This window comes from Anser brachyrhynchus (genome assembly GCF_964034855.1).
Source record: "Anser brachyrhynchus genome assembly, chromosome: 1".
Lineage (NCBI taxonomy): Eukaryota > Metazoa > Chordata > Aves > Anseriformes > Anatidae > Anser > Anser brachyrhynchus.
The window spans coordinates 208,290,321-208,317,287 of NC_137694.1; the positions used below are offsets into that span (position 1 = coordinate 208,290,321).

The following is a 26,967-nucleotide window of genomic DNA, read 5'->3' on the forward strand; positions in this document are numbered from 1 at the left end:
GCCTTTATTATTATTATTATTATTTTTGCTGTTGTTATTGCATTTTTGTTTGGTTTTGGCTTAGGTTTTAATATAAATTTTGTATCATCAAGAGGTATCCTGTACCAATCTTCTTGGATTTAATTATGTCTGGAATATACTGCTTGTTGTAAACAAGGCACGGTTATTTAACATGCAGATTTTAGTTCAGGGATTTGAAGCAGCCTAGTGGGCTAAGAAATATACTCCATATTTCCATTCATTTGCTCATAGAACTTTGTCAGGACTCACCAGATACCTTTGAATAATCTCAAATTTTCTTTGTGTTGTGATTTTTCTTTTCCTTATTGAATTAATGTTATGAATACGTTAATGGAGCTGCTGGTGGAGAGAAGATACACTGTTTCATTTCCTTCCCTGCTATAAATCAGCATAGTGCCACTTACATCAGTGAAGCTACTATTTACCCCCCCAGTTGAACATCTCCTTCTTCAGTTCTAACATTAACCCAGTTAAAAATAGGTGTTTTATATTTAAACCTCTGCTTCCTGAAGTGACAGTAGGTGGGGCAACTTGTAACATGATCAACAATTACAGCATTATCTCTACTGGAATCCATTTATGTCAGCTCCTAACAATCAAAACATAACAACCTTTTGGAAGTGCCATTGCTTTAATTTTTACAAAAATAGCAAGGATGTTATTTAAAAGGCACGTGAGCCCTGATCACGTGCATACTCACATATGTGCATAAACAACGTGCAATATGAAAATGTATGCATCCTGGTACGCAGCCTGATTCCTGAAGCATTACTTGTGGAAAGGGGTGGTGTGCATGCAATTTGTATGGGGAATGGCAACGTGGTAGGGTTGGGAACTCAAGGCCCTGTTTTCAATTCATAACTTGTGATTTATCTTTATAAAACGCCCAGAGTCATTTGAAATGACCAGAGCCATTTGAAATGCACAAACTTATTCAAGAGACTGTCAGAGAAGGTGCAGGATCTGCAGGAAACCCGTGCCTTTCGGGAGTGGCAGCAGAAGGACATTCAGTGTAATTAGGGCACTTCTAGTGGACCTGGACCATTTTGGATGAACAGCTAAGTTGAGCTGTGTCTTCCATCTATAGTCAAAATTTTTCCAAGTTATTTTTTCATAACACTGAGGGGCATGTTAATTGTTATGGGAAGTTATTGGCCCTTAGCAAGATTATATACTGGCTCATTTTTACAGCTGTGCCGCATATTTCACCTGTGACTGTTTTCACTAAATAAGTGACATTGCCTGAACGTATCTCACAGTAAAATATATAGGTTTAAGTGCTATGAAATTGAGAATTGTGTTCGAGACCCCATTAAGTACTGAGTTGCTGAAAAAAATACTTAGGACACTTCCAACTACGTTGCAAATTGTCTGAACAGTATGGGCCATGGAACTGAGACAGTCATTTTTGATGTACGTTGAAGCAATTGGTCTTACCCATGTGTTAGACTCTCAGGTCTGTCGCTAATTTCTTAAAAAAAGACCAATAAAAGTCTGTAGAAACTACAACAATTTCGTGACATCTTTAAATTAGTGAATGGGGTTTGTTACCAACCCTAAGCATTAAATCTAGAAAGGAAGAAATACATCTGTTGTTAGACAATTTGCCCCATGGGAAGCATGGTTTCTCATTCTCCAGATTTAAATATGTGTACATACTAACATAGGCCCAATTTTATTCTGCTCACCTTGAAGGACCTCACATTAGATGTACAATTGCTCCTTATCCAGTCTTTGAGACCACATCAAAACTGTGAAGCCACCAATGGAAGGTGGTATGTCCTATGTACTCCCATGTACCGATCCTGGAGAATCTCAGGTAGGAACGAGCCTGGCCCATGCCATGATCCACTTCTGGTTGCCAGGGTTTTCTTCCTGTGGAAATCAAAGCATGGGAAGGCTGCTGGGACATAGATGCATCACAGATATGGAGGAAGGTATCCATTTCTCAACACCAGTACAAACTTGAAGACAGATAAAAGTTGTCTGTTGTGACGGTAGCCTGGGAAGAAGGTTGTGTAGGTGCTTTACTACTTTTTTTTTTTTTTTTTTTTTTTTTTTTGTAGATACTTAAGTACTCACAGATAGGGGGAGTTTGTCCGGGTCTTTGGAATTTTGAAGTCTCCTACAAGGAATATCCTGACAGCTGCCATGCAAACAACCTTTACAAATCCATGCCAGTCTTTTCTGACACACAACACCTGGCTCCTTTTCTGTAGTGAGAATGGCTGGACCATTGCAGTGGTGCACTGATTTTTGTGGATGGTGAACACAAAAAGGGGATTGAGAAGACACCACCCGAGTTATTCTGACACTTGAGTTGAGTGCTTTCTATTCTTAGAAAAATGAGGATCTGAATTATGTAAGTACACCATCATTGTTTCTTAGATTTATGTGTAAAAATGAGAGAAAAAAATAATAAAACTTTTAATCTATTATGTGTATGGGATTTATACATCTATCATTTTCTTTCAGTGTGCATTTATAGTTCAGTGGAGTTGATAAATCAAGATATTTCTTGTGATATTACAGAGCATCATTATTTGTCTCTTGATTTCATGCTTTTTTCTTTAAAGAAATGAAAAGAGCAAAACCCACAGAACTAAATTTGGAGTGTCATTTTAAATTTATTGTTTAATAAATTGTGATCACTTGAAAAATCCATTTTTTTCTGTATTGATAACAAGAGATTTAACCAAAGTGATTGAATCAAGACAAGAAATACAAGGTTCCCAAAGCTTGAATAAATGATATTGTCATGTTAATGTGCTGTTCTGGAAGTTCATTTGAAGTGTAAGAAATAATCCACATATAATTTCATGACAGCTCATATACTCCTTAACATAATTTATTCTTGACTACAGAGCCTTTGTGCAATCTTTCATGAGCATTTCCAACTCACCAACAAAACTCACCTTTTTTATCTTCTGCACTCCCAGTGCAAAGATAACACTTTCTTCACAACATGTACAAACTCTATATTTATAGACTTCCAAATTGACAAATTTATCTTGACTTCCACCAACACTTTTGCTGAATGAGCGTAACACCACTGATTTTACAATACCATGTGTATCTACTACTTTTGACTCATCTAATGATGCTGCATAAGATGCCTTTTAGAACTGTATTATCTCCCATATAACATTATTTGTGCTTAACAAATAATAAATAGAACTTGTCAGCCACAGAATACTGTACCTTGGTTTTTCAAATGACTGCAAATCCCACGGTATTTGGGGAAGTAAAAAAAGAAAATCAATAGAAATTTGAAATGTTCTTAAAGTGATACATACACCAAGGTTTTAAGCAACCACAGAAAAGATGTAGGAACACAATTAAGTTTATTTCTACAACTTACAGTCAGCAACTCCACATTTCAAAGTATAGAAACAAATTAACAAAAGCTATAGTTACCTGACTTGTAAGGACAGGGTTAAGAGTCTTATAACATTTCTGTTTTTGAAGCCCATCAGAGGAGAATGTCTTTATTCAGAGAGAGCTTCAAAGTATAGCTTTATATTTCACATATGTAGTGATTTTCCACTTTTCCACTGGTTTTGAACAAGAATTGTATGCTTGTATTCTTCCCTTGGTCCAGGCTATAATTATATATTTCAGATTATGGTGTTTATATAGTAATGAGAAGATCCTGAATTCTTGCAGCTTAGGGCAAGTTCTTGAAAATACACATTTTAACAGTGACAGGCGGGTTGTTCTTGGTATGTCTTTATTAAAATAAATGTGTTTTAAGGATTTTTTATATCTCTGACTGTAGCTCACTGATTTGCTAGAGACTGGTATAGCAATAATAAGGGTGAATGGGGAATAACAAGGGTGTAATGGCTATAAACTTAAAAAAAAAAAGTGTAGATTTACATTAGACATTACGAAGAAGTTCTTTACTACGAGGGTGGTGAGGCACTGGAATGTTGCCTAGAGGAGCTGTGGGTTTCCCGTTCCTGGAAGTGTCCAAGGTCAGGCTGGAAGGGGCAGTCTGGGCTGGGGGGACATGTCCCTGCCCATGGCAGGGAAGTTGGAATTACATTACCTTTAAGTTCCCTTTAAACCAACCCAAACCATTCTATGATTCTATGAATAATGTCATTATATCAAGCCTCTTTTCTTTTTCCTTTGGGGATTCCCAGAGATATTTCAATAAAAAGAAAGAATAGCCTAAGCTTCTTGACTGTGTTAGAGGGAAAAACAAGTTTTTTTCAGGACAAACGAGAAGTGTGGCAGGTCAATAGTGGAGCACTCTGTTTTCCTATCAAAAAAATAAAAGTAATGAAAAGACTGTGAATGGTAAAACGGAGCAGTTGGCTATTTTGTCAGACATGCAGATATGAAAAGGATGTTGGTGATACCATGAAATATCTCCATATCTCCAGTTTTTGTATCAGAATTTGCTCTTTCTCATTCCTGGAACAAAAAGCCCATAAGTATCAGGACTTTCTAAAAAGGAGGGACAAAACTCAATTGGCAAAAATTGTACCATTTCCTTTTTTAAAAACAACGATCAACCTAACCTAGACTTTTTGACAGCAATGGAAACAAGCCAAGATGATATTAAAATTGGTATTGTGCTGGGGGTAAACATTCCCAGCCAGATGTATGGTACATACCCTGCTGTGTGTATGAGTATTTATAGATATGTCTATACAACACAGTCAGTCAAGGGAAAAAAAAATAAAAATATTGGAAGGTGTGTTGATATCTGGTTGTCCATGGCTAAAACATACAGTATTAATACTTTGTACTAGCAAATGAAAGCAAAGAACATAAATGAAAGGTTGTTCCCATAGTGATTCAGTTTTTCAAAGACATTAATCTGTACTGCATATCTCATGGAGTGAATGGGGGATCCATTCATCCTCACTTCCAGTGGTACTATTTGATAGTAAATCATGTCCACAACTATCTGTATATAGGGCTCTCAGAACTGGGGCGAATTTAAGTTATCAGAACCACGTATCTACCCCCATGCTGCCAGGATGGAGATTTACATTTGAAATAGGAATTGTTTTATAACCTTGCAGAAATGAACAAGGATAATAAATGGATCAGTATGTCTGGCCAGTTTGGAGTTCCTGCAGAAATGTTGCCATGTAAGGATCTCCTGTGAGGTACTCACATATCAGTGTGATTAGCCTGGTAGAAAGACCTCTGTATTGGGGAAGCAAGGTCAATGGTCCTGGAACAAAAGGAGACATAAAGATTCAATAATAATATCTTATTATTCTATCAAATGATGTCTGCAGAACACTTTAAAATCATTATATCAAGGACAAAGGATGCTATATATATAGTAAGAGGGTAAAGGCTGACATTTCTACAGTGCATTTAATTAGCAGAATTCCATGCAAGCCTGGCCTTTGGAAAAAAAATAATCTTTGGTTGCACACTGGGCATGTTGAGCTTCCATAATAAACACACAGGGAACCCCTCTAGGGCACCTACTGAATCAAGGCTATTGTTTTGCTGGTGCCCTGTCCTCAAAGACCCTAAGGTTGAAAGACATTCTATAAAAGTGAGCTCTGTTTTGCTTATTACAAGTAGGGGGTTGATGGAGACATGAAACAGCAGCAGTCATTGATCATTTTTATTAAAGGTGCTTCTCAAGCTGTGGGAGCCCTTGACACTACTGAATTTCAGTGAGGAGACGACATACCTAGGTAGGAATATTTCCCCAAGCAAGTACAAGCGACATTCATTGGGACGTGTTGTTGTTCCTTGTGGAAAGGGGTGGTCAGATGAGCAGTAGTTAGCACATTTTTATTGGTTCTACTAAGAAATCAACAGTTTCTTCTTCTGTTGGTGGTTATCATCCACTTCCCTGGCACATGCTAATTTAAGGTACCCAGGCTGTCAGATTAATGGACTGCAAAATAAAGCCGCCTATTTTCTCATGGAAAGGTTCACTGCTATTGTTATGAAAAAGGGACATAGGCAATGATCAGAGATGATTATCTGACCGTATCCTCCGTTCTCACTTTGTATCCCACATGGTTTGTTCTCTCTTCAATCACAGTTTCAGTTATGGATCTTGCTCTTCAGCTGAATTCAAGGACGTTTTGAGGCATAGTGTGGAGACCATAGGGCTGAGATGTAGTAATCTTACATCTATTCTGGATTTGCAAGGAGGTCTTTAATAGATTATAGTGCTCTATCTTGCCTGTTTATAAAAGGAAAGCAATGAGACGGACTGATATTTGTAAAGGCCACTGAGATAAATAGAAGAACCTTATCCACCCCCTTAGGAGTTACGTGCTTTTATTATTTTATTTTATTTTAATCTTTTTTTTTCCCCCTTCATGGTATAGTCTTTCTAGAAAATAAACCCAGGATGGGCACAGGTGATACACTCAGACCTTTGCAGCCTCTACTCTATAAATTGATTTCCAGAGCCCTATCCTTTAGCTGAAAATAGTCAGCTGTACTACTTGTTTCATTAGACATGGATCATTTCTATAGTGCATGGCTTACACTGATCCAGGAAAATTTATCAGAAGGATTTGGGAAAGACATAGAATGCCACAAAAGTGGCAGATAAAGCTGATGCTGTTTTTACAGGTGGGACAAGGAAAAATATATGTGCTGATGTGCACAGTAATACTTTTCCTCAGATACAAACCCGTCAGGGTAACAACATTATATGGACTGAGACACAGAGCTCTCCTACAAACCAAAAACATCTTTAGAAATTGAATATTTATAACTGAATTAACAAGACTGCCACTATGGTAGCTTGAGATTTGAAGTCAGTCTTTGAGAGTACAAATTGTGTAATGAACAAAATTGTATAATGGGTTAAAAAATAAATAGTCTTTCTTTTTTACTTTCTTTCTTTTTTTTAACTTTTTCAACATGCAGATGATCAAATCTTAGAACAGATTGTGCAATGAAATTGTGTAAGTCCAGTGAACTTGTGTAACCTCCACCCTTGTCAAATAATGGGATGTCCTTTATTATTTAATATTAATAATATTATAATATTATATAAATTATATTAATTATATATTAATAATATATTATTAATACGAGTGACCTAATCTAAGTGGACCTGTTTATGAGCTGGAGGTTTAAGTACAGATCTCCAGCTAGCCCTGACAAACCTGAATTATTCTGGGTTCTGTGAGCTATGAAATGACAATCAGAGGAAATGATGTGGAAAGGATAGAATCAAAGACCAAAACTCAAAGAAAAATCTAGAAAACCATCTCTGTCAACATCCAAAAGCATCCCTATAGGTACAGATGTCTTAGTGGTGTAAGGAGTTTTCCCATTTATCTGTTTTTTAGAGCGAAAAACAAATCCATGTTCTCTGTCAGCTCTTGGGAACAGTGAATTTGCTGACACCCACCCTGAAGCTTCAGCTAAATGTTAATTGAAGTTTCCTTCCTCTGTGTCATCACATTTATAGTGGGGATTTAGCACTGCCTATAGGACTAGATAGCCCCAGGCAAAGAAGTGGGATGAGATTCCTGGCTGGAGTCTTTTCCACCCATGGAAATTCCCTTTATACTTAATACCAACACTATACATGAATGCTGTAGTGAAATGTTATCAGCCACTTCATAATATCCCTGCTAAGGAGGAGGTTAATCTTCTGGGTCCTCAGCTTGGGTAGCTCATAACAGCAACATGACATGCAACGTAACCAAATCCAAACTGCACAAAATGTCAAGTTACGGCCCAAGTAGTTTCTCTAGTCTGTGAATTTTCCTGCCCAAAGCGTATTGTGATTTGCTTCAGCCTGGACCCAGACTGCCAGACTGTTTGTTGGCTGCAGACACCACTAACTACTCGCTGAGATTCTCCTGCCATCCACTCCCACCTTTCTCATCTCCTTTTAGTCCAATTCATATATCCTTGCTTTATTTTCCTGCTTATGACATAGATGGGGGAAGCAAACTGTTCTGCTAGTTTCCTTCCAGCAGGAAGGAAGGATTGCAGGTAGGAAATCAGCAGTGAGATTGAGAAGGAGACTCCGTAACATCCATCATGTTTATCCTGTCCTCACCTGCAACTCTGTATTGAGCAAGAATAATGGTGCAGGCTCTTTAACCTTTAACACAGTAGGATTCCTACATTGTCTTTCGTCCTCGGTTTTTGATGAGGTTGGATCTAGGTAGATAGATTGACCTTGTCTTGGCCACTTTCTCTGAAGAGAATTGCACACTGTGTTTTCCTATCTGCATCTAGATCTGTGATATTTTTGGTGGCTCCAACTACCACGGCTGTGTGAGATTCTCCTTGAAAAGACTTCTTCTGCCCCTCCAAATCCACTCCTGCTGCACAACTGCCAGGACACCATACCTGAGTAAAACTTCCACATACTTGGAGGAAAGGGTATTTACAGCAAAAAAAGGTTATCTCAGACAGAATCTTCTGCTGTGTTAGCTTTCATTGCTCTTTGGTGGCCTCCAGCTGATAGGAGTGATCTGAAGTGTTATGCCATTAGAAGTAGTTAAGGAAACTTCCAAGATGAGAAGGCTCACTGTAGAGCTTGCAAAATAGAAAGATTTTTGAACAGTTTTCTGAGAACTCTTTTTTTTCCCACCTGTGTAGCCTAGATAGCACAATCGTCATTGTATCTGCAGATAAAGCAATTATGTTTTTTAAGCTGGTCCTTAAAAATGCACCCAGCCCTGTACAAATACTTTTACTTTTTGCATATAATAGCGATGCAAGACCTTTCCACTTGCCTCTTATCTTCCTATTGCAGATAGGGCAAGAGAGAAGGAGGCCGCCTGCCATGAACGTGAACTCTGAATTTGGGTACGTGATCTGCAGGACAGAAACAGTTAATTCCTCTGAATGCATTTTTTTGATAGAAACAGTTTTTGAAAACAGAATTTAATGAAATCCAGTGTCCTTTTCATAAAATATTCGAAGGAACTCTTTTTCGATACCACTTGTCAATCAGTCCTTTGCTATTGTTCCTTCTTTTTTCCTTTTTTTTTTTTCCTTTTAATTGGCATCTGTCTGGAAGGACACAAACAAATCCCAGGTTGGTATCTTAACAAGGATATTGTAGACCCGTTCTCTTTCAATCCTTGAATTTATCTGCTGATACAGATAAATAAATCTCAAAGTCTATATTAATAGGTGCAAGGGGCAAAAACATGAGAAAGGCTTTGAGAAGGATATGCAAGAATATCCTTGAGTATACTGTGAAGATATTTTTGAAATTGTATTTACCCTATTAATAATAAATTGCCAAAATATATTCAAGATTCTGCAAACTCTAAAACCATCAGGTTATTAATTTGCTTTTTCTCTATAATGTCAAGCTAAAAATAATCAGATATTTAACCTCTGGACATTGATGTTCTCTTTCTGTTAAATAGTTATGGTATTGTTAGTAGTCTTCAATGATTTGGTAGAAATGTTTTAGTTACATGCTAATTACTTCTCAAAATTCAGGCTTAAAATATGTACAAAAGTCAGTAGCAATCTTTCCCAATTTGTCATTCATTTCCATTTCACTGTATCGTGAAATACTAAGCTGTTTTATTTTGTTTTTCTTGCTGTTCCTGTAGACAGGTATACTGCATTTATGGTTTAATTATCTGGGTTTTCTTATGCAACATCATACCCAGTTAATCTCACATTATGATGCAGCTGGTTTTAGTTGATATTTAAAGTCATTGATACACAACTAAAATAGGAATTCATAAAGATTTCAGCTTAAATAAATTAAGCAGGCTGCTTGTAAGAATAGGTGAAAATGTGAGTACGTCCATCAGCAGTACAGAGGATTGCTGAGTACATTCTCTAGTAGGTAATTACTATGCACAAGAAAACAATTTTCTTACCAGACTGTGCAAGGGTGCCTTTTGTAATGACATTTTTTATCAATACCCATGTGAGACAGAGGGATTCCTTTTAACCTCAAACATAACAGCCTGCCAGATTAATAAACCATATTTATAAAATCATACCTCTCTGAATGCATTGTTTTGGTTTTTTAACTCAGGAGATTGAACACTGGTATTGAACAGGTGTCTTTCTTCAGGATCTCTGTGCTGATATATGGTGCACTGTGTTTGCTGTGATATTGATGTACAGGGAGCCAGACCGAAGGATGGGGTCAGCACACATAATGCCTGCATGATTTTACTGCAGTGCAAAGTTGCATATCACAGCATGGACAGACATTTTTCTAGAAGGTTGCTTAGACTGGCTGTAGCTCTTCCTGAGTGGAGATGATGAGCATTAGGTCTTCAGAAGGTCTTTAGCACACATAAATACACACAACCAAGAACACAGAAAAACTTAAAATTTCACCAGGTTTAAGCATAGACAAGAATAGATAACTAGATATCATCAATCTCTAGGTTGCTCAAGAGGGTTAAGAAAGTCATAAGTTCTGTAAGGAAAAACTATCTTGAGAAAAGAAATGGGGTAAAATGTTAAAAAAAACAAAACAAACAAAAAAAAAACCACCACCACCACCACCACCACCAACCGTGTTTTAGAGTCAAAACTAGAGCACCTTTTTTTCTAACTGTAGCTCACAAGTTCAACTTCTTGATACCAAGATGAAATTGAGACTAGTGTGCTCACGGTGTCCCCAACAATTTCTGCTGAATTTTAGATTTATTTTAAAATGAATGGACAATTCCTTCACTGTTTGAGCAGGGAAAATTCTAGGTGTAACTGAGGCTACTATATCTTGACTGAGGGCTTCTCTGGACTTCAAATCTGTGTTGCTTTCATTGTACCACTGCAAGTGAAGATATGCATCTCTTCCTCGTGGGAATAATTGGCTACCAGCATAAATATGCCTTATGCCACTGCTGCTGTTCTTCTTCTGTTGTAAGGAGAATAAGGTGCAGAGTTAGGACATTTTTACACATTTTTTAATTGAAAATTGTCTGTTGTATGGGTATAACCATGCAGGTAACTACTTGTCCTCACAGCTGCCTGAGCTGTATAGGCAAACAAAATCTGGTCTTGAATTGTAAAAGCCCAAAACAATGGCTCTGTATGATGTGGGAAAGCAATGATGGGAATATACAGCCCTGTCATCTCACCAGGGAGCTTCAGCTCCACATCCTTTTTATGATAATTTATAACCAGCTGTCTACTTGTTTTAAGGGAAAAAAAAAAAAAAAGTGCTAATTTTCTTTGAGGATTCAGGATGAATAGTTGGGCTGCAGTGGAACACCACTGTCTCTGAAGGTCTCCAAGCAAAGTCCCAGTGAGACTAAAATGCTTTTAGCAAGACAACTTATCTTTCATCATGGAAATACATATAGCTACATGCTTTTTACATTGTTAAGGAGAGCATTGCATAACTATCTAAAGGACAAGGTGGCCTTGGGATTTGATTGGTTGCAAACCGTCACAAATATGAATCTGAATTAGTATTTAATTGCATCAAGCCACTGGCTGGCATGGCCTATCAGCAGGTTTGTTTTTATTTCATCAAGCTTCATATGTTAATGCTGCTGACAGGCAGGGAGCAAAGTAAAAGGCACCAGAAACCAAAGGAAAGAGACCAGAGAACTGTAGTTATACAATAGAAGATGAAGAAATATATTTGAGCAAGGAGGGGAAGAATAAGGGTTAGGAGGAACAGCACAGAAAAGGACACAAGGGAAGGTTGTGAGCAAACTAAATGGAAGAAAACAGTGCAGGGAAAGCAAGACTGGCACTGAAATGAGGGAGAACATGAGGACAAGCCAGGTAGCATGAGAGCCTGTGAGGACCAAAGGAAAAGAGCAGCTGAATTTCTTCCCACATTCTGCAGCTGCCTTTTAATTAATAAATACATGGATTATGCCAAAGTAAAGCCCCGGATCACTGACTTTCACCTTCTGCGTAACAGGATCTCGTTGGTTAAAACTGTGTTAAGCCTGGCAGTTCACGTGGTTGACCTTTTCTCCCAGCCGTTGACTAATCACTGCTCTTTGTAGCCAACATCTTCCTCCTTCAGCTGCCCACAGACTTTTCTTTAGGAAAGTGTGGAACCAGTACAGCCGCATTAGCAACAGAGAGCGATCCCTGAAGAAGTATTATTAATGCTGTGGGAGAGGTGTTCTGGCTGATGGCTGACTTGCAGGAACACAAAGTCAGCCTGTGCTCTCCTTGTTTCTGTTAATGCCTCTTCATTTTCAAGTAAGAGCAATTTTGTTGGCCTTCTCTATTTTTCTGTTTTATATGTGTATTAAAATGTGCAATACACCAGCACAAGAAGTGAATACCAACAAATCAGGTGCTGCTCCATCATAGTGCAGAACCAAGCCGTCTGTGTATTCGATCTCGTCATTCTGATCACACCTTCATTCTGCACTGACAAATCAATTCTTCCCCTTAGTAGAGGCAAGTTTTAAAGATGTAAGTCCCTACTGAAGAGCAATCATTTATTCCTCCATCTTCTCTCGTGCACCTTGTCTGCACTTTTCTGAATTTGATTTCTTTGTCAAAGTTTGTGAAGTTCTGTTATACAGGGCTAAGTCAAACTGTGAAGTTTCAACTCCTTAGTGTTCCTCTTCTTTCAGTTCGCAAAGGATGAGGCTTTACCAAAGAATGAGTTAAATTCTTTTGCCAACAGTTTACAGTTACTCAAGCCCTTAGGTTCTCCTAAATCTCAGGATAAACACAAAGGTGGAGCTTCCTCTCATTTCTAGCTGAAACCACAGGAGACATCAGTCTGTATAATTTTCCTCAAAGTTGAACTATCCTGGACAATCATGAAAATAGAGGTGATTTGTATTGTTGTCTGATTTACAGAACTGTTTGATGGGACAGACTAAAACCCTGTAATTGCACAGCCTTGAACTCAAGATCTAAGTCTTAACTTCATACATAGGTTTCATTTTTCATTTCAGTGGAAAAACTTATATACACCCCCATTTGCCCTAAACGTTTGGTAGATCATCTGTGAATGTAATCTCATGTGAAGTCTGTCTAAGATTTCTTAAAATTTTTTTTAGTTTAGTTTTTGTTTTGTTGTTGTCTGTCCTAGAAATTAATTTAAGAATTTCAGATCATTACATCTACTTGGTTAGGCCACATGACATATCTTTGCAAGAGTACTTTACTTTTCCTACATCTGCAGAACCCCTGGTGACAAAACAAGCATCAAGAAATCTGTTGGATGCATTGCAGGGAAAGAATTTAGCTTTAAAAAGGCAAGTAAAATTAAACTTACAAGTCTGGGAAGAATGCCAATCTTTAGTATTAATATAATTCCATTGTTTTTAATTTGCTTATAATCACATAAGTTTTTTTTTTCTTTATCATTGTTAATTAAAAAATATTTAATTGATTTAGCAATTTACTAACATTCTTGATGATAAAATATTTAAAAGAAGATGCAGCATAGAGAATGCCTTTAAAGGATCTCAAAGGTTTTTGTCACATTGTAGTTACTGAATGCCAACCAGTACTTACATTCTACAGGAAAAAAAAATAAAAATAATAATAATTAAAAAAAATTGTTTTTAGAGAACCTATGTCTTGAAAAATAAACAGGGGTTAATTACTGTACTTATCCCAGCTATAGTAAGTCATAAATGACATATTGAATTAAAAAGCCTATGTATACTTTAAAAAATAATAAAATAAATTGAAATGTCCAAGAGACCCAGACAATTATATCAGCAACCTAATCTAACAGTTTTATAATTTCAATGATTGTTGAGGTCAGAGAAACCATTAGCAGTTCCACCTTGACTTCGTCCTTAATGGGGGTGATGGAATTTCATTCATTCCCAGTTGGAGTCTTACAACTCCTGTGCAGACAATGCGACTTCCTGAGATGCGCCGAGCACATTCAGAGATAGAGATCCCACCATGCCTATCACAAGTGCACTTAAGTGTGTAAGTGCATTCACTGTTAAATATCTGTACATTTTTCTGGTGTGAACTTGTTTAGTTTTACCTTTCAATCCTTGGTTTGTGTCTTTCAATACTGTATAGAATGTTCTCCAGTGTCTGCCCCCTCCTTTTGGATTTATTTGCGCAACTAAATAAATTTTTCTCCTCACTGTCTTTCCCAGTGCGTTCACTTTTCTTTGCTTACTTGGGACAGGGGAAGTTAGCTGATCAATTCCTTCATTGATTTCAGTCTTTTTCTCATCTTCTAGCACAACAATGTCTGGCAAATTCTGAAGACTTTATTTTTTTAGTATTTTTCTTTTTCCAACATGGAAAAAACATTTTAGTTTCTCCCAGCACTGCTCTCTTCTTTACTAACAGCTGCTATTTAATTTTGAACTCCTGGACAATATCTCTATAAAGCTGAAACAAGACCCTTCATTGTGACACAGTCACAAACAAAAGTCTGTCATTTAAACAAAATTTATGGGTCACCTGCCTTGCTCTTATAACTGCTGATAACAAGCAGATGGAAAGGAGCTTGCTTTAGCCAACTTTTACCTTCAGCCCAAATGTTTCCCATTATTGTCTTGCTACTGATCCTATGTGAAAAGAATTCTTTTCTGGTATTTCTGTGTTAGAACCACAAGAGCCATGATTTAATAGATGTGCTTATAGCACATTATATGTTACAGGCGTCTTTTCAAAGATTTCAAAGCCACATCTTGACAGTTTCATTTTTTTTAAGAGATGCCTTTAATAACCGTTTCTTGCTGACTTAAGGAATGAAGGAGGAAAGTGTAACTTCAAAGTGTTGGCAAAATAATATGAATTATCCAAATGTACTTGTAAAGTTGTTTCCAGTTACAGTAGTAGTAACTTGAGACTGATAGCTGATTTCCCCTTTCACAACTGTTCCCAATTTAAACCAGTATCTATTGGAGTTACTCCATGCAACACTGCTACTCTAGAACAAACTAGTTTATTTATCTGTACTTTCTATTAAAAAAAAAAAAAACAAAAAACTATTAATTAGGTTAGCAACTAAGCATGATGCTTCCAGTTCTTTTATCTATCTAAAGACCTAAAAGACACAATTCACACAACTGAAATTGAAGACATTTATAAGAATTTGAATCAGAACGTCCAGACCTGTATGTCTTCCCATACAGGGTTGAAAATCTACCATTAACTTTTACATATGATCTATTGTAGGCAGAGATGATCTTATTTCCTTCTAAGCAATATGTTAAAAAAAGAGAAAGTAATAAAATATATTAATATTTAAATAGCTGATCATACATTATTAATAGCATTGTAAGTGGCATTAATTAAGACCTTTATATACCTTTTCTTGTCCCCACTCTATGTTGCTGTCCAGGTTAATTATGTAACCTTACTATACCATTGGCCTTTGACCAGATGCGTAATTATTATTAATTATTAGTCTTACTGCTGGCACTGAGCCCCCCTAAAGTTTCCCCTTCAGTACGTTTTTCAGAGTTGCGAAATTCTGAACTACTGCAGACCAGTCTGTGGATAGCTTGCAGGTAGTTTGTTATTTTACCTCATTTTCTCCCTTAGGTATTAATTTTTTTCCCTCATTGCACATTTTCCTACTGTTGACCCCTACCTGTCCTGCTTCTTGTCTTACAACAGAAAAGGTAGATTTATAACACTGAGAAGGAAAGCTTTCTAGCAATGAGGACACTGATGACTAGGCACAGATTATCTGCAACACTTGTTGAGTTTCCATCACTATGAGAGCAAGTTAAACAAACCTCTGTCTGGCATGACCTGCCTATAGTTAAGCCTGCCTTGGGGCAAGGGGACGGTCTAGATGACCTCTGGAGAGCTTTTCTGGTCCTAAGTTTCTATGATCCAAAGGGGAATAAAGCAGACTGAGCTCACCCCAATGCATGACTATGACCTGGTCTGTCCCATTTGTGTGCTCATGTGTCTTGCACTGCTATAGAAGCCCAGGGACCATCCCAACACTACCTAAAATACAGCATATAGCGGTCTGCTGCATCTGGGCCCTGGAAGTATATTTGTCTTGAAAAAAAAAAAAAAAAAAAAAAAAAGACCAAACAATAATTTTAAGTGATCTTCTGAGATGTTTCAACAGTTTTTTTCTCTTGTTTATCTACAGTAGAGTTTATAAAAAACAGTTTGCTGGCATGCACACCAGTGGGATATAAACAGAAATACCAATCTCTGTTGCAAGTACTCTAAAAGATGTACTCCTTTAATTGTGAAAGATGTGCATAATCCCATGCACAAAAGAGGGCAATATGATATATCAAGGTTTATTTGTTACTGCTTTTGGCTAGGAAATATTTTTGTTGTTCAAACTAGTTTTCCCCCTCCTTTCTCCAACACCTGATCCCATTAAGTGACAATTGTGTGTTCCCCAGTCTTTACAGACTCTGTGAGAAGGCATAGCCCTAATAAGTAATGGAGATAAAATCTCTCCAGATTCGCTATTGCAAGGTGATATTTCCATAATTTACCTCTTTTGCTGCTTTCATCCTCTGCCCTACAAGAAAGCTTAATAAAGAAACCAAAGAGGAGGCAAAGCTCAGCTCCCCATCCCTGATATCTCACAATAGAGGCAGGTGTTGCATTATGCAAGGAGAGTGTGTTCCTTGGTAATAGTATCCTGGGAATTATCTTAGAGAGATTGACCTGTGAATAATAGCCAAGCCTCAGGGTTAGCCTAGCAGTAATTATCTGCTAGACATTTTCACTAGCCGTATCCTTTCAGGTCAAGAGGCAAACATGAGGACTCACATCCATGCTTCACGGCAAATTATCATTCAATTACATTGACTTTCGAACCTCACCAAATGTAAATTGAATTTTCCTTCTTATATGATACTTATTTGTATGAGAAATTCCAGAGAATTTAAAATGTAAGATACATAAGCAATCCCATGGGAACTCTATGCAGACTCAGGGACTGTAATAAAATACTTTAGAAGTTTTCCATCCAAGCAGGTTGGGAGGGATCTGGGGCTCACAGATAAAGACTGTCTTCATTGCAACCTGAGGCATTCAGTTAACCATTCTTCAACAAGCCAACTCATGAGAGAGTGACGTCCCAGTGTAAACATCTTTGCATGGAGATGAAGCATAAGGACCACAAGACAGTCATGTTGCAGCAACTCATGTGCTGTATGAGCTCAAAGCCATCCTAAGAGACAGTCCTCATCTGGGGTTCATCTGGGAGCCAGTCGTAGTAGCTTTTCTCCATCAGTAGTTTTTCTCCTTCTGTTGAGGATGGTTAGCTCATGTGAAGATGTCTGCAATGTCTAAAGTTAATTGAGAATTGAGTGTTATCCCATTTGTGGAGTAATTCATAGTCAGTGTCTCCATGCGTACCTGGATGAGCTCAGTATTTACTGGAACTTGCCAGGTTAAACCCTATTTGTGAGTTGACTATTGGAGGCAGAGCCCTGGTGTGGTGAGGTGCCATAGCTCAGTAAGCTGGAAATGTGTATGCATGGCTCAGAGACAGCAGATTTAGTACAGAGCAAGAACTCATGGTATCCTTTTTTCTGTGAGAGAAAACATTTTGAGTCTTACAATTATGATACACAGGCAATAGAAAAGCACACCTGGCTAACAGCTTTGGGGTAATACAACTTTGTGGTCATCGGTGTGAAAACATCAAAATGAACCCTTAAAGGGACATAATCCACTTCAAATCATAATTTGTAGGTATCTTTCTGAACCTTATTTATTGCAGAAATGCCTTAGACCATGGAGAGGGAAGTCATTTGAAAATGCACTTGACTTGTTGTTAGTTATTGATATTCTGTGTTTGATTTTGATTTTGCATGTGGCTTAGCCTGCATGGGGAAAAATCAATAAAATCTGTTTTAGTTTTGTTCATAGTCTGTTTCTCTCTCTGGCTGCCCAAATAGTGGTGGTTAGATTTCAGGGTCTATTCTGGGACGTGAATGCCTGAAAACAGGAGGTTTTAATTTTTTTAATTTATTTATTTTTTTCATCCTGGATTTTATACAAGTGTTGCTTTGAGATAGCATGAAGAAGGTTTCTTAACAAAAATGCAAGTTTTATTTGGAAAAGAAGATGACAATGTATACAGAAAAACAGTCTGGATTAGGTGTGTCTGATCAAATGTAAATATTCACAACGGCAGAGGCAGTCACCACAGGCTGTTTTTTTGTTTGTTTGTTTGTTTGTTTTTTTAGTCAGTGGCAAAAAACAAGCATATCTAAGTTGCAATATTTTCATTCTAAAAGAGACACCTAAAATAAAGACACATAATATGTGCCCTGGAAATGTCTGCTTCACTCTGGGGATTAGAAAAAGAGCCCAGGGTAAGTTTGGATAGACTCCAGAGAGGACTGAAGTTATATGATATGAGTTTCTTTCCTGTCTGCATGGGATCTCGCTCCATCACTCCTGCTGGGATTTCTCCACTGTGCAGCTCCATTCCTGGGGAGAAATCAAGGCTGCAGAGTAGTTTGCTAAATACCAGGCTACAAAATCACGATCCTTTTCTTTCAGGCAGTTAGGCAGCCTAGCATTCTGGCCTGCAAAGGTGAAAAACCTCAATGAGAAGGAAAGAGATCATCCCCTTCTACACAGCCTTTAAACTGTTTCTGAGATCACTCAACAGGGAGGAGGTTAGCTCCTGCACTGGCAGAGACCCTTCCTCACCTCTGCTTGTGGAACTGTGTTTTGAACCTAGATCTAGTTCCTTTGCAGAAGTTAGGTCTGTTTGTTACTGCAGAAAAGAGTAGTGAACAAGGGGATGCACCATCATCCGTGTCTTGGAAGGAGAGGGAGTTACTGGAAAGTAATAGATACTCAGTTTGAGGAAGGCTGAATGAATCTCAAGTTAGATCAACCAAAGAACTTCAGTTCTTAAGCCATGAATGTGGGCAGAGCCTCAGTGACATTCCCTCTTTTGTGACATCCTCTGCTGTCTTTCTGGAGACAACTGGGATACTGCTAATTCTGTGCATGAACTTGAAAGGTAACAAAGAAAAAATATCACTATATTTTTAGTGAACTTTTTTACAGAAAACACAGGTTCTGCTGCAGTGGGAAATTCCTAGGAGGTTGCAAGGGAGTAAAAGTTAAAAATCATTGCTGCAGAGGAAGTATAATGAGACTAGTCTCTTACTGTAAGTTCATCCTTTCTTTGCCAAAAGGTACATAGGATGAATTTATATTTAGTCTGTGTGAGCCTTAATTCGTTGCTGCTGCTGATGGTATGTCCAGATCTTATGGTAAAATGGCCACATAAATAGATCTGGGTAAAATATTTCAGTGGTTTGTTTCCTGTATAATGTGGTGTGATGCCCACATATTTAAGCAGCTTTCTGCCCCAGAGAAGCAAAAATGAAAATTATAAAAACATTGACATAAAAGATTTCAGTGGCTTGGTAGAAGCTGTTAGTTTAAGCCTGTTGGCCTAAAGAAATAAAAATGTAGAACAAAGGAAAACTTCAACCTCCACAAAGGAAAACATGATATGTCGGTCCAAGCAAAATGTTTCAGTTGATCCTACTTTTTTTTTTTTTTTTTTCCCCTATCTACCAATTCTTCAGCTGCTTTGTTAGTGAAAAGAAAAACAATAAGAAAGTTCATTCAGGTCAACCTAAGATACAGTTGCTCCTTTTTGATTTTTTTTCAGTTCAGCTCGTGAATCAAAAAGTGTAATGAAGCCAGAGACTTGCAAAACTCCTTTAGTAGCATAAACGAATGAATATAACCGAGGTAAGTTAAAACAGTAATGATAGTGCTTCGTATTTGTTTTAATTTTGCGGTGAAGTGAATTCTTATTTTATTTTAAACTTGAGTCAAAATGTGTCCTCAGGCATGAATTTATGCTGGTTGAAGTCACAGCTTGAATCAGGTCTCTGTGCAGGAATGCTACCCTGAAAATATACAGGGAAAACAGGGAAATGAAAAGATAATGGAGAAAGCAATGGAGAAAAGCCAGCAGAGCAGAAGTCAATAAGGTGTCCTCTGTGGAATAAATTTTGATTATTAAATTCAACTAAGTGGTGTAAGACTATATCTTATTATACATGGATATAGAGAATGCTTGCTGCTGGAGAGCTGAAGTAGTAATAATAGTAATTTCCTCCTGGAATTTCGTATGCTACTATAGCATAAATATTTTCTTCTAATAACAATAATTAAAAATTCAGCCATCAGATACATATCTTGGCTAGATTTATTTGAAGTGAGGTGATTTAATCACATTCCCATTGGACTAATATGTAATAGAACATTTGAATTAGCATTTAACATTCTGATTTTTAAAACGATGTTTTAAGAGTCTGGGTTTTCAAGGGAAAGGTGAATAGAACTATTTAGAATACATAGCCTTCAGGTACTTGATTGTTTCTTTGAGTTTCTGCGTCTTAAATAGTAAACAAAAAAAATTCTGAATATTTCAATGAGGAAAAAGTAAATAAAAGGCAAAAACTTACAAAATAATCTGCAAACTAAGAAAGGAAGAAGAAAACGAGAGCTTGGAGGTTAAAAAAAAAAAAAGCCTCATTGTGAGCTTCACTGGCTAAAAAAATTGAATTTTTGTAATTCTCTGGCTATGTTATCAGACAAGGCTTATGGTAATCCTCCCAGAAGGTAGATGATCTATAGGTATTTAATGTATTCATGAAAGCTGTGCACGGTATTGGCAAAATTCAGAGCCTGGAGTGGGGAGTTCCCGAGTGAGGGTTGCTGAGCCAAGGCCCCGTTGACTTGCAAATCCAGTCTGCAGAAATGTGTGCAAAGCAACATCTGTGCTAGGCAACAGTGTTCTGTGTATCAACACATGTCAAAAACCGACCTCTCATTATTTCCCACCTCAGGCTGTGTTGGATACACGTGAAAATGCATGTCCGAAAGCTGGACATGGCTCACAAGGAAACAGGTGAACAACTCTGACGTTATTGCTGCCGAGCCTGGCAGGAATTTTATTCCACATGACAGTTCCTAGGGCTGGATTCAAACTCTTTTTGCCCTCTGAAGTATTGATCAGGCAACTCTTCCACCCTGCCTAGCCATTACGGCCAACCTTTCAGCAATTTAGGAAGGGGTTACCTGAAGTTGTCGACTAACGGGATGGCATCTGCTTTAGTTTCTCTGCTCTCAGGTGTTTTGTTTTTTGGCCTTTGCTGTGCATAGGAGGGATGGGACTCTGCATCCAGAGGGCAGGACCCTAGACTGAGAGTCAGAAAATGGAGGAATTGCTTTGCTTGATCGTAATACTGATCCTTCCAATGCTGTGACCTGTCTGACACCCACCAGATCCTGATTACTCAAAGGCTCTAAGAACTTAAATAATTGATTTTACTCTGATTTCTAAATTATTTTTTATTTGCTTTATTTGTAAGCCAAGAAGCTGAATACTTCTTCTATATACTCAATGAGTGACTAATTACCCCAAGAAGCTGTGAGGTTTTCCAGCTAGAAGTTTATTGAGATAACTGTGCTGAGTCCTGTAACTCTCATATGAGTAAACTGTCCTTCTTCCATTGATACCAAGTGTGGTGAAGCTGATACAAACCAGCTGGACCTGGTCTTACAGTTTATTTAAGAGTAAACTATCTAAAAATATTGATTTGCACTGTCTGTGCTTCTGCTGTCTGCCTCTGACCCATGGCCTCCTCTTGTGTAAACACACATTCTTTGGTTGGTGAGAGACGTAATGATGGTCTGGTCCATAAGCTGAAATCAGGTTTGTTTAAAGAGCCTCTCCAAGGACGCTTCACCCACTGAAAGTCAATGATGATGGTCCTTATAAATCTGATGCTAATAACAACGTTGTGACCTGCCTGGCAATGTGGCAGTGCTGACCGAAAAAGCACAGACTCAAACATCATGAAGATCATTTTAAAGCATGAATGTGTGTACTCAGTGAGACTTTAAAGTTGAGGTTGCAATATAACAGAATTCCTTCTCTTATGCTATGGGTCTGCAGTGGGAGGAGCTCCTCAGCATGGGGGACCAGAGCTCTGCTTGGCCATGTTGTACCTCCTGCAGTGGCATTGATATCCCCAAGAAAAAAGGATGGCTCTTCCTCTTCAGCCAAAAAAATCCACCTGTGTGTGCCATGCAAAAGACAGGTCTTATCTCTAGAGACAATAGAAGGAAAAGAGCCTGACATTTCGAATCATCACTAAGAATGGACATTGGTGTGTTCTGGGAAAAAATGATAGGAGAGTGCAAATCATCACCAGCAGCTCTCTTGAGAAAGACATAGGGCACCATCCCTTTTGTGAGTGAGTTACGGGTAAAGAAAGAAGAACTTCAGGGCAAATTCCACAAAATCCTTGACTCTCTTTGAGATACCAGGACCTGACTGCCCTGGTGGAGATGCTGGCCTTCTGTGCATCTGATCCAGGACATCAGACTTGCCAAGAGATCCAGACCAGGTCAGGATAACTATGTGCCACATGGGGAAGAGAACTAATGCATGTCCTAAGGTGCAGATATTTAGGAATATTTAGGATTATTTTTTTTTAATTGCTGCCCTGGCGAATCTAGGTCTTCATGAAAGAGTGTGCAGTGGACTGAGGTTGGAGGTGGTGGTACCCAATGCTACCAGGGAAGGGAAGGGAGCTGGGAGACCCCTTCCCCACAGGAAAGGGATTCCTTCATTGCAAAAAGTGAGATTATTTTTTTTTATTTTTTTTTCCAGACAGGATCAAAAGTCAATATATGGAATGGGTGAGGACTAGACAGTGGCCCAGTTCTCTCCCACCCTGCAGCCTGGGTTGTGCCTGATATCCCTGCAGAAGGGTGATATAAATTGTTCCAGTCCAACTTGCTTGCATTTCATGCCAGGATATGCCCAAATTTCAATGGTTTCAGAAATAATCAGTCTCTGAGATTTTATTAACAAAGAAATGTATATCAACGTCCTGCAGGAGCTGGTTAACGTAGGCAGCAAGTCCCTTTCTATCTGTGAGCCTGCATCTGCAACAGATTATCAAAATCACTCCACAGTTTCTTGAGAAAAAGCCCGATGTGATTAATCTAGGCATACAAAGCCTAACGTACAGGGTGGGAGTCACTGTACAAACCGCTGCTTTTAAAGATCTTAAGGCAGATCAGATCATTCACCTTCTGGAGGTTCCTGTTTCCACTGGCTGTAAAGAAAAGCCAAGGGACACTAGCTCTGACTCTGATGCCTAATTTGGGATGTGCAGCCTATAAGTAATATATATATATATATATATATATATGAATATACATTGCATTCATGGCTCTTTTTAAAGACATGGGTTTGAGGATTAATGCCTAAAACATTTGCACCTTTATAAAAAGATCTGCTAGATTAAAAGATAAATGAAAGTGATATGTAAAATTCCCAGAAGTGAAGCAAATTTAAGGGAAATGGCCAGTAAGTCAAATTCTTGGGTTTAAACCTCATATTAGTAAAGAAATGAAATTCTGCAGCTCTGAATGGAAATTCAAGTGGTTTCATGTGTGAGCTTTAAGCTGACCTGTGAAAAGCAGAGCTAACATCCTTGTAGCCTGCTGCAGAGACGCTGAGATCCTTGTCACTTATTAAAGTTTCATTCTGTTCCCCCACGAACAAGGCAATTAATAATTTAGAATACCAATCAATCAGGGGTTAGATGTACTAATCAAACACATTCCAGCTGCTAAGTATTGCTCACTTAAGACATTGATCAGCTGTAGGATGCTCTGTAGACCATTTAGATGAGTATTTTCTGACAATGTGCTTTAAACCCCCTTGAGGTCAAATCTTTGACACCGTCTGCTGGACCATGTGGAAGGTTGAATGCCAGACTGTCTGACAGACTGTAATTATTTTCTGTCCTCATGCCCTTTCTGCAGTCATTAGGGGATCAAATTTCTGAGAAAGCCAGAAAAGTTCCTTGTACTGCAAGCAGCTAATGGGCTGAAAATGAGTCTCTTTTGTTATGTTGATGATTTGCCACTGGATGTTGTTTGAAGCCCAGAATTGATTTTTTAGGGCTAGCTCTATTCCTATCATCTACTGTTGGTCTTGTGCGGCTCTATGCTTTCTTGCATAGAGCCCATGTTGAAAGATATATGGTAGGTATTGAAATTCATTCGGTCTGCTGGTGGTATCTTCAGGTGCTCTGATACGGATAGATGTCAATGGTGAGCCCCCCCCAGGAGTGCTGATCCTGGACTTTTCAGCTAGATGCTGAATAAGCGTGATGAAGCCTAGATTTTCTGCCTTTCAGGACAATGCCCTGACTGTTCACAGAAATAGCCAAGAGAAATTAAGACGACATTTCCCAATAAATAATTGAAGAATGAGACACATTATTTGCAGTCCTAACATGACTGGAAATTTAGGCTATTGCCTAGCAAGTTACTATACGAATTCCCCTTACGTTGACCCCTGTGGTAATTGGAATTTCAATTATTCATTTTCAATTACAAGCATGGCATGATGATCACAAATGTCATTAAGTATTAAATTACATCTAATGATGGATAGATGGAAGGATAGATAGATGCTTCTCCAGATCTTTTCTTTATTTAATGCCAGTAAATCAAGCACTTTTTTTTTTAATGGAAGAACTTTTTAAAAATACTAAGAAGATGGTAAAATACCTTTTTATTCGCAGCAGATAAAATCCCCTTAATGTACATTACCTGAGAGCAGCATAAGTTTTCACCGTCTGTGTCATTAAGACAAATGGTGCCCAGTGTGTGTGTACACAAAAGCAGGTGATTTGGCATGCAGTGAGTGGCAAGGGAAAGGGAGGCGATTTGCTTCCTGCCTTATTAGAGATGACATCCTGGTGCTCATAATTGGGATCTTCGTTAAACAGCCTGCTCAATGTCTTTTCATTGTGTGTTAGCATACAGAGAGAGCAAAATCCCACACCCTGTATTAGCGGCTTGGAAGTCTGGGTGGGGAAATTATTAGGGGAGGTGATGGCATAAGTATATTAGACGTATGTTAGGCGACTCGCCTTCACCCGTATTAGTCTTCTGGTGTGATATGCAGTCTGCACCAGCAAGAAAATAAAAAAAAAAAAAAAAGACTCCGGGCAGATGAGACAGCATAGAAACATAAGAGGGCTCAGCAACAAGGCTGAGCAACTCCTGCGGTCTGCCTGGGAAATCTGAACACAGAGGGCTGGCTTTTTAGGGTCAGGCAAGCTCTGGGAGTGCTGCAGAGGCACAGCTGAAACCTAGGCTGGTTTAGCTTCTGAGGAAGGTGATGGCTTTTGAAGACACTAAAAAAGAAGCAGTGTCAGAATGCAATTTCTTGCATTAGATCTACAGAAATTACTATTTTACATTCTTGGCATTTTAAAAATGAAGGCAGGAATCCCACTATAGGAAAATCCTGTTTGCACGTTATTGCAATGAACTGCTGAACAACAGGCACCCAGTCTAAGTTAGGAGCCATGAACTATTGAGTTTAACATGTGCATGGATGATAAATATCTTAGATTTCTTGTGTTTTACTTTCCCCTTTTTTAAAAACAACGATGATAATATTCACAAGTCTACTGTGATGCCTAATTATCACATAACTGTAAGGCCTTTCAAAATGGTATTGCATGGACATAAATAATGTCTATAAACTGCCTAGTACGGTTATCATTTATGCAAAACAGAACTGAGACAATATTAAAATAGTTTGCCCAAGGCTACACATTGGCAAAGGCATTGGTAGACTAAAGAGAGAAGCTACATCTTTTTTTCTTAAATACACCTTTACTACCAGCTCTTAACTTCTTGTTTGTCTGATGGTAAATTATTCTTACCAAATCTAGGTATCCAGAATTTGTGTTTATCACTTTTACTATTTACTCATAACCTTCCAGCAGTGGTATCTTTTTCACAAACATCACCCTTTCTGCTGTCCAGGTATTTATAGTCCATTTCCACTGCCAGCCTATCCTTCCCACCCCTTCTTTCCTCTTCTCCCCCTTCCTCTTTTGTACACAGATGCCTATTCATGTCCTGACGTGGAAGCATTCCTTTGCCAGTTACAACCTGTAACCCCACTTGCTTATCAGTCCCTCTGCCTGCCTTCTTTAGGTATTATTTATATATATATTATCCCTTCTCTCCTTTTTCACCCCTCCCCTTGCCAGACCCTGCCTTTCTGAAGCCCTTCTCACAGTGCCTGTAGCAGCAGTTGGGGAATCATCCATCAAGGCAATCGCAGCTTTGCTCCTGCAAGGCACAGCGTTGTGGAACTGATTAGGGCCGGAGGGCCCCAGTCAGATTTGTGTTGCTGCCAGCTCTTCCTGGGAACTGCTACTGTGCAGATTTTGCAGATGCAATCTCACCTGAGCTGATGAATAATTCTTCATTTTTTTTCTTATTTTTTTCTCTCTCTTTTTTCCCCCCTTGCTCATGTGAGTAGGGAAAAAAAAAAAAAAAAAAAAAAAGCACTAGAATGGAATGGACATCCCCTTCTTATGCAAAATCCTGTCTTCTTCCCATCTTCAGCACATATTGGTATTTATGCTGAGATGTATCATTTCTACAGTCCCTGCCCCTGAGTATCACAACTGTAGTTGTAAAGAAGGCTAAACTTCAAAACTCTTAAACAGTGTAAAGGCTGATGGCATTTTTTCTCATTTTTCCTCATCTATTACCTGTTTTCTGAGTTCTGTGCTGCCTACACAGCACCCCCAGTGAAGGGAGTTGATTCCGGCTGCACAAGTTGAGTGAAAACTTCTACCACCAATAGGCTGAAGGAGGTCAAAAAAGCAGTCAAATTATTACACTGTATGTTTGCCAGAGATACAGAATACTAGTTAAAATATTGTGAAATTATGGCATAATTCTGCATGTGTTCAGAATTAACTTCAGATAGGCGCAACAGAAGTAGCAGAGAAATGATGAAAATAGCTAGAGTTGATTAGAGATTTGTATATAAGAGGAAGAAGATTGAAACTGTAATTCAGAGAGAAAATGAGTATGATTAGTTAGATTTGTGTAGAAAAGGCTCAGCATGGCGAGGGTCAAACATTGCTGGACTCACTGGTGCTCCACGTGTGTCCTAAGCCCAGGTTTGCCCTGCAGTTATCCTGTCCTGTCTCTCTTCCACCAAGCTGGAGAACACTATAGGAAAGCTTCAGA

General features: G+C 38.4%; 1 protein-coding gene across 7 annotated transcripts in view; it reads left to right on the forward strand.

Moving 5' to 3' along the window:
* The window catches only part of TENM4 (teneurin transmembrane protein 4), a 1,681,110-nt gene that overhangs the window by 1,174,035 nt on the left and 480,108 nt on the right, over positions 1–26,967 (forward strand). For 2 of the 7 annotated variants that reach the window (XM_080576312.1, XM_080576313.1), the window contains exon 8: positions 2,088–2,383. The exons of 3 other annotated variants lie outside the window; for them this stretch is intronic. The gene's annotated coding sequence lies outside the window, so the exon portion shown is untranslated. Of the gene's footprint in view, positions 1–2,087; positions 2,384–19,528; positions 19,612–26,967 lie in introns of all 7 variants that reach the window. 2 more of the 7 variants (XM_080576311.1, XM_080576314.1) reach the window with 2 other exon arrangements.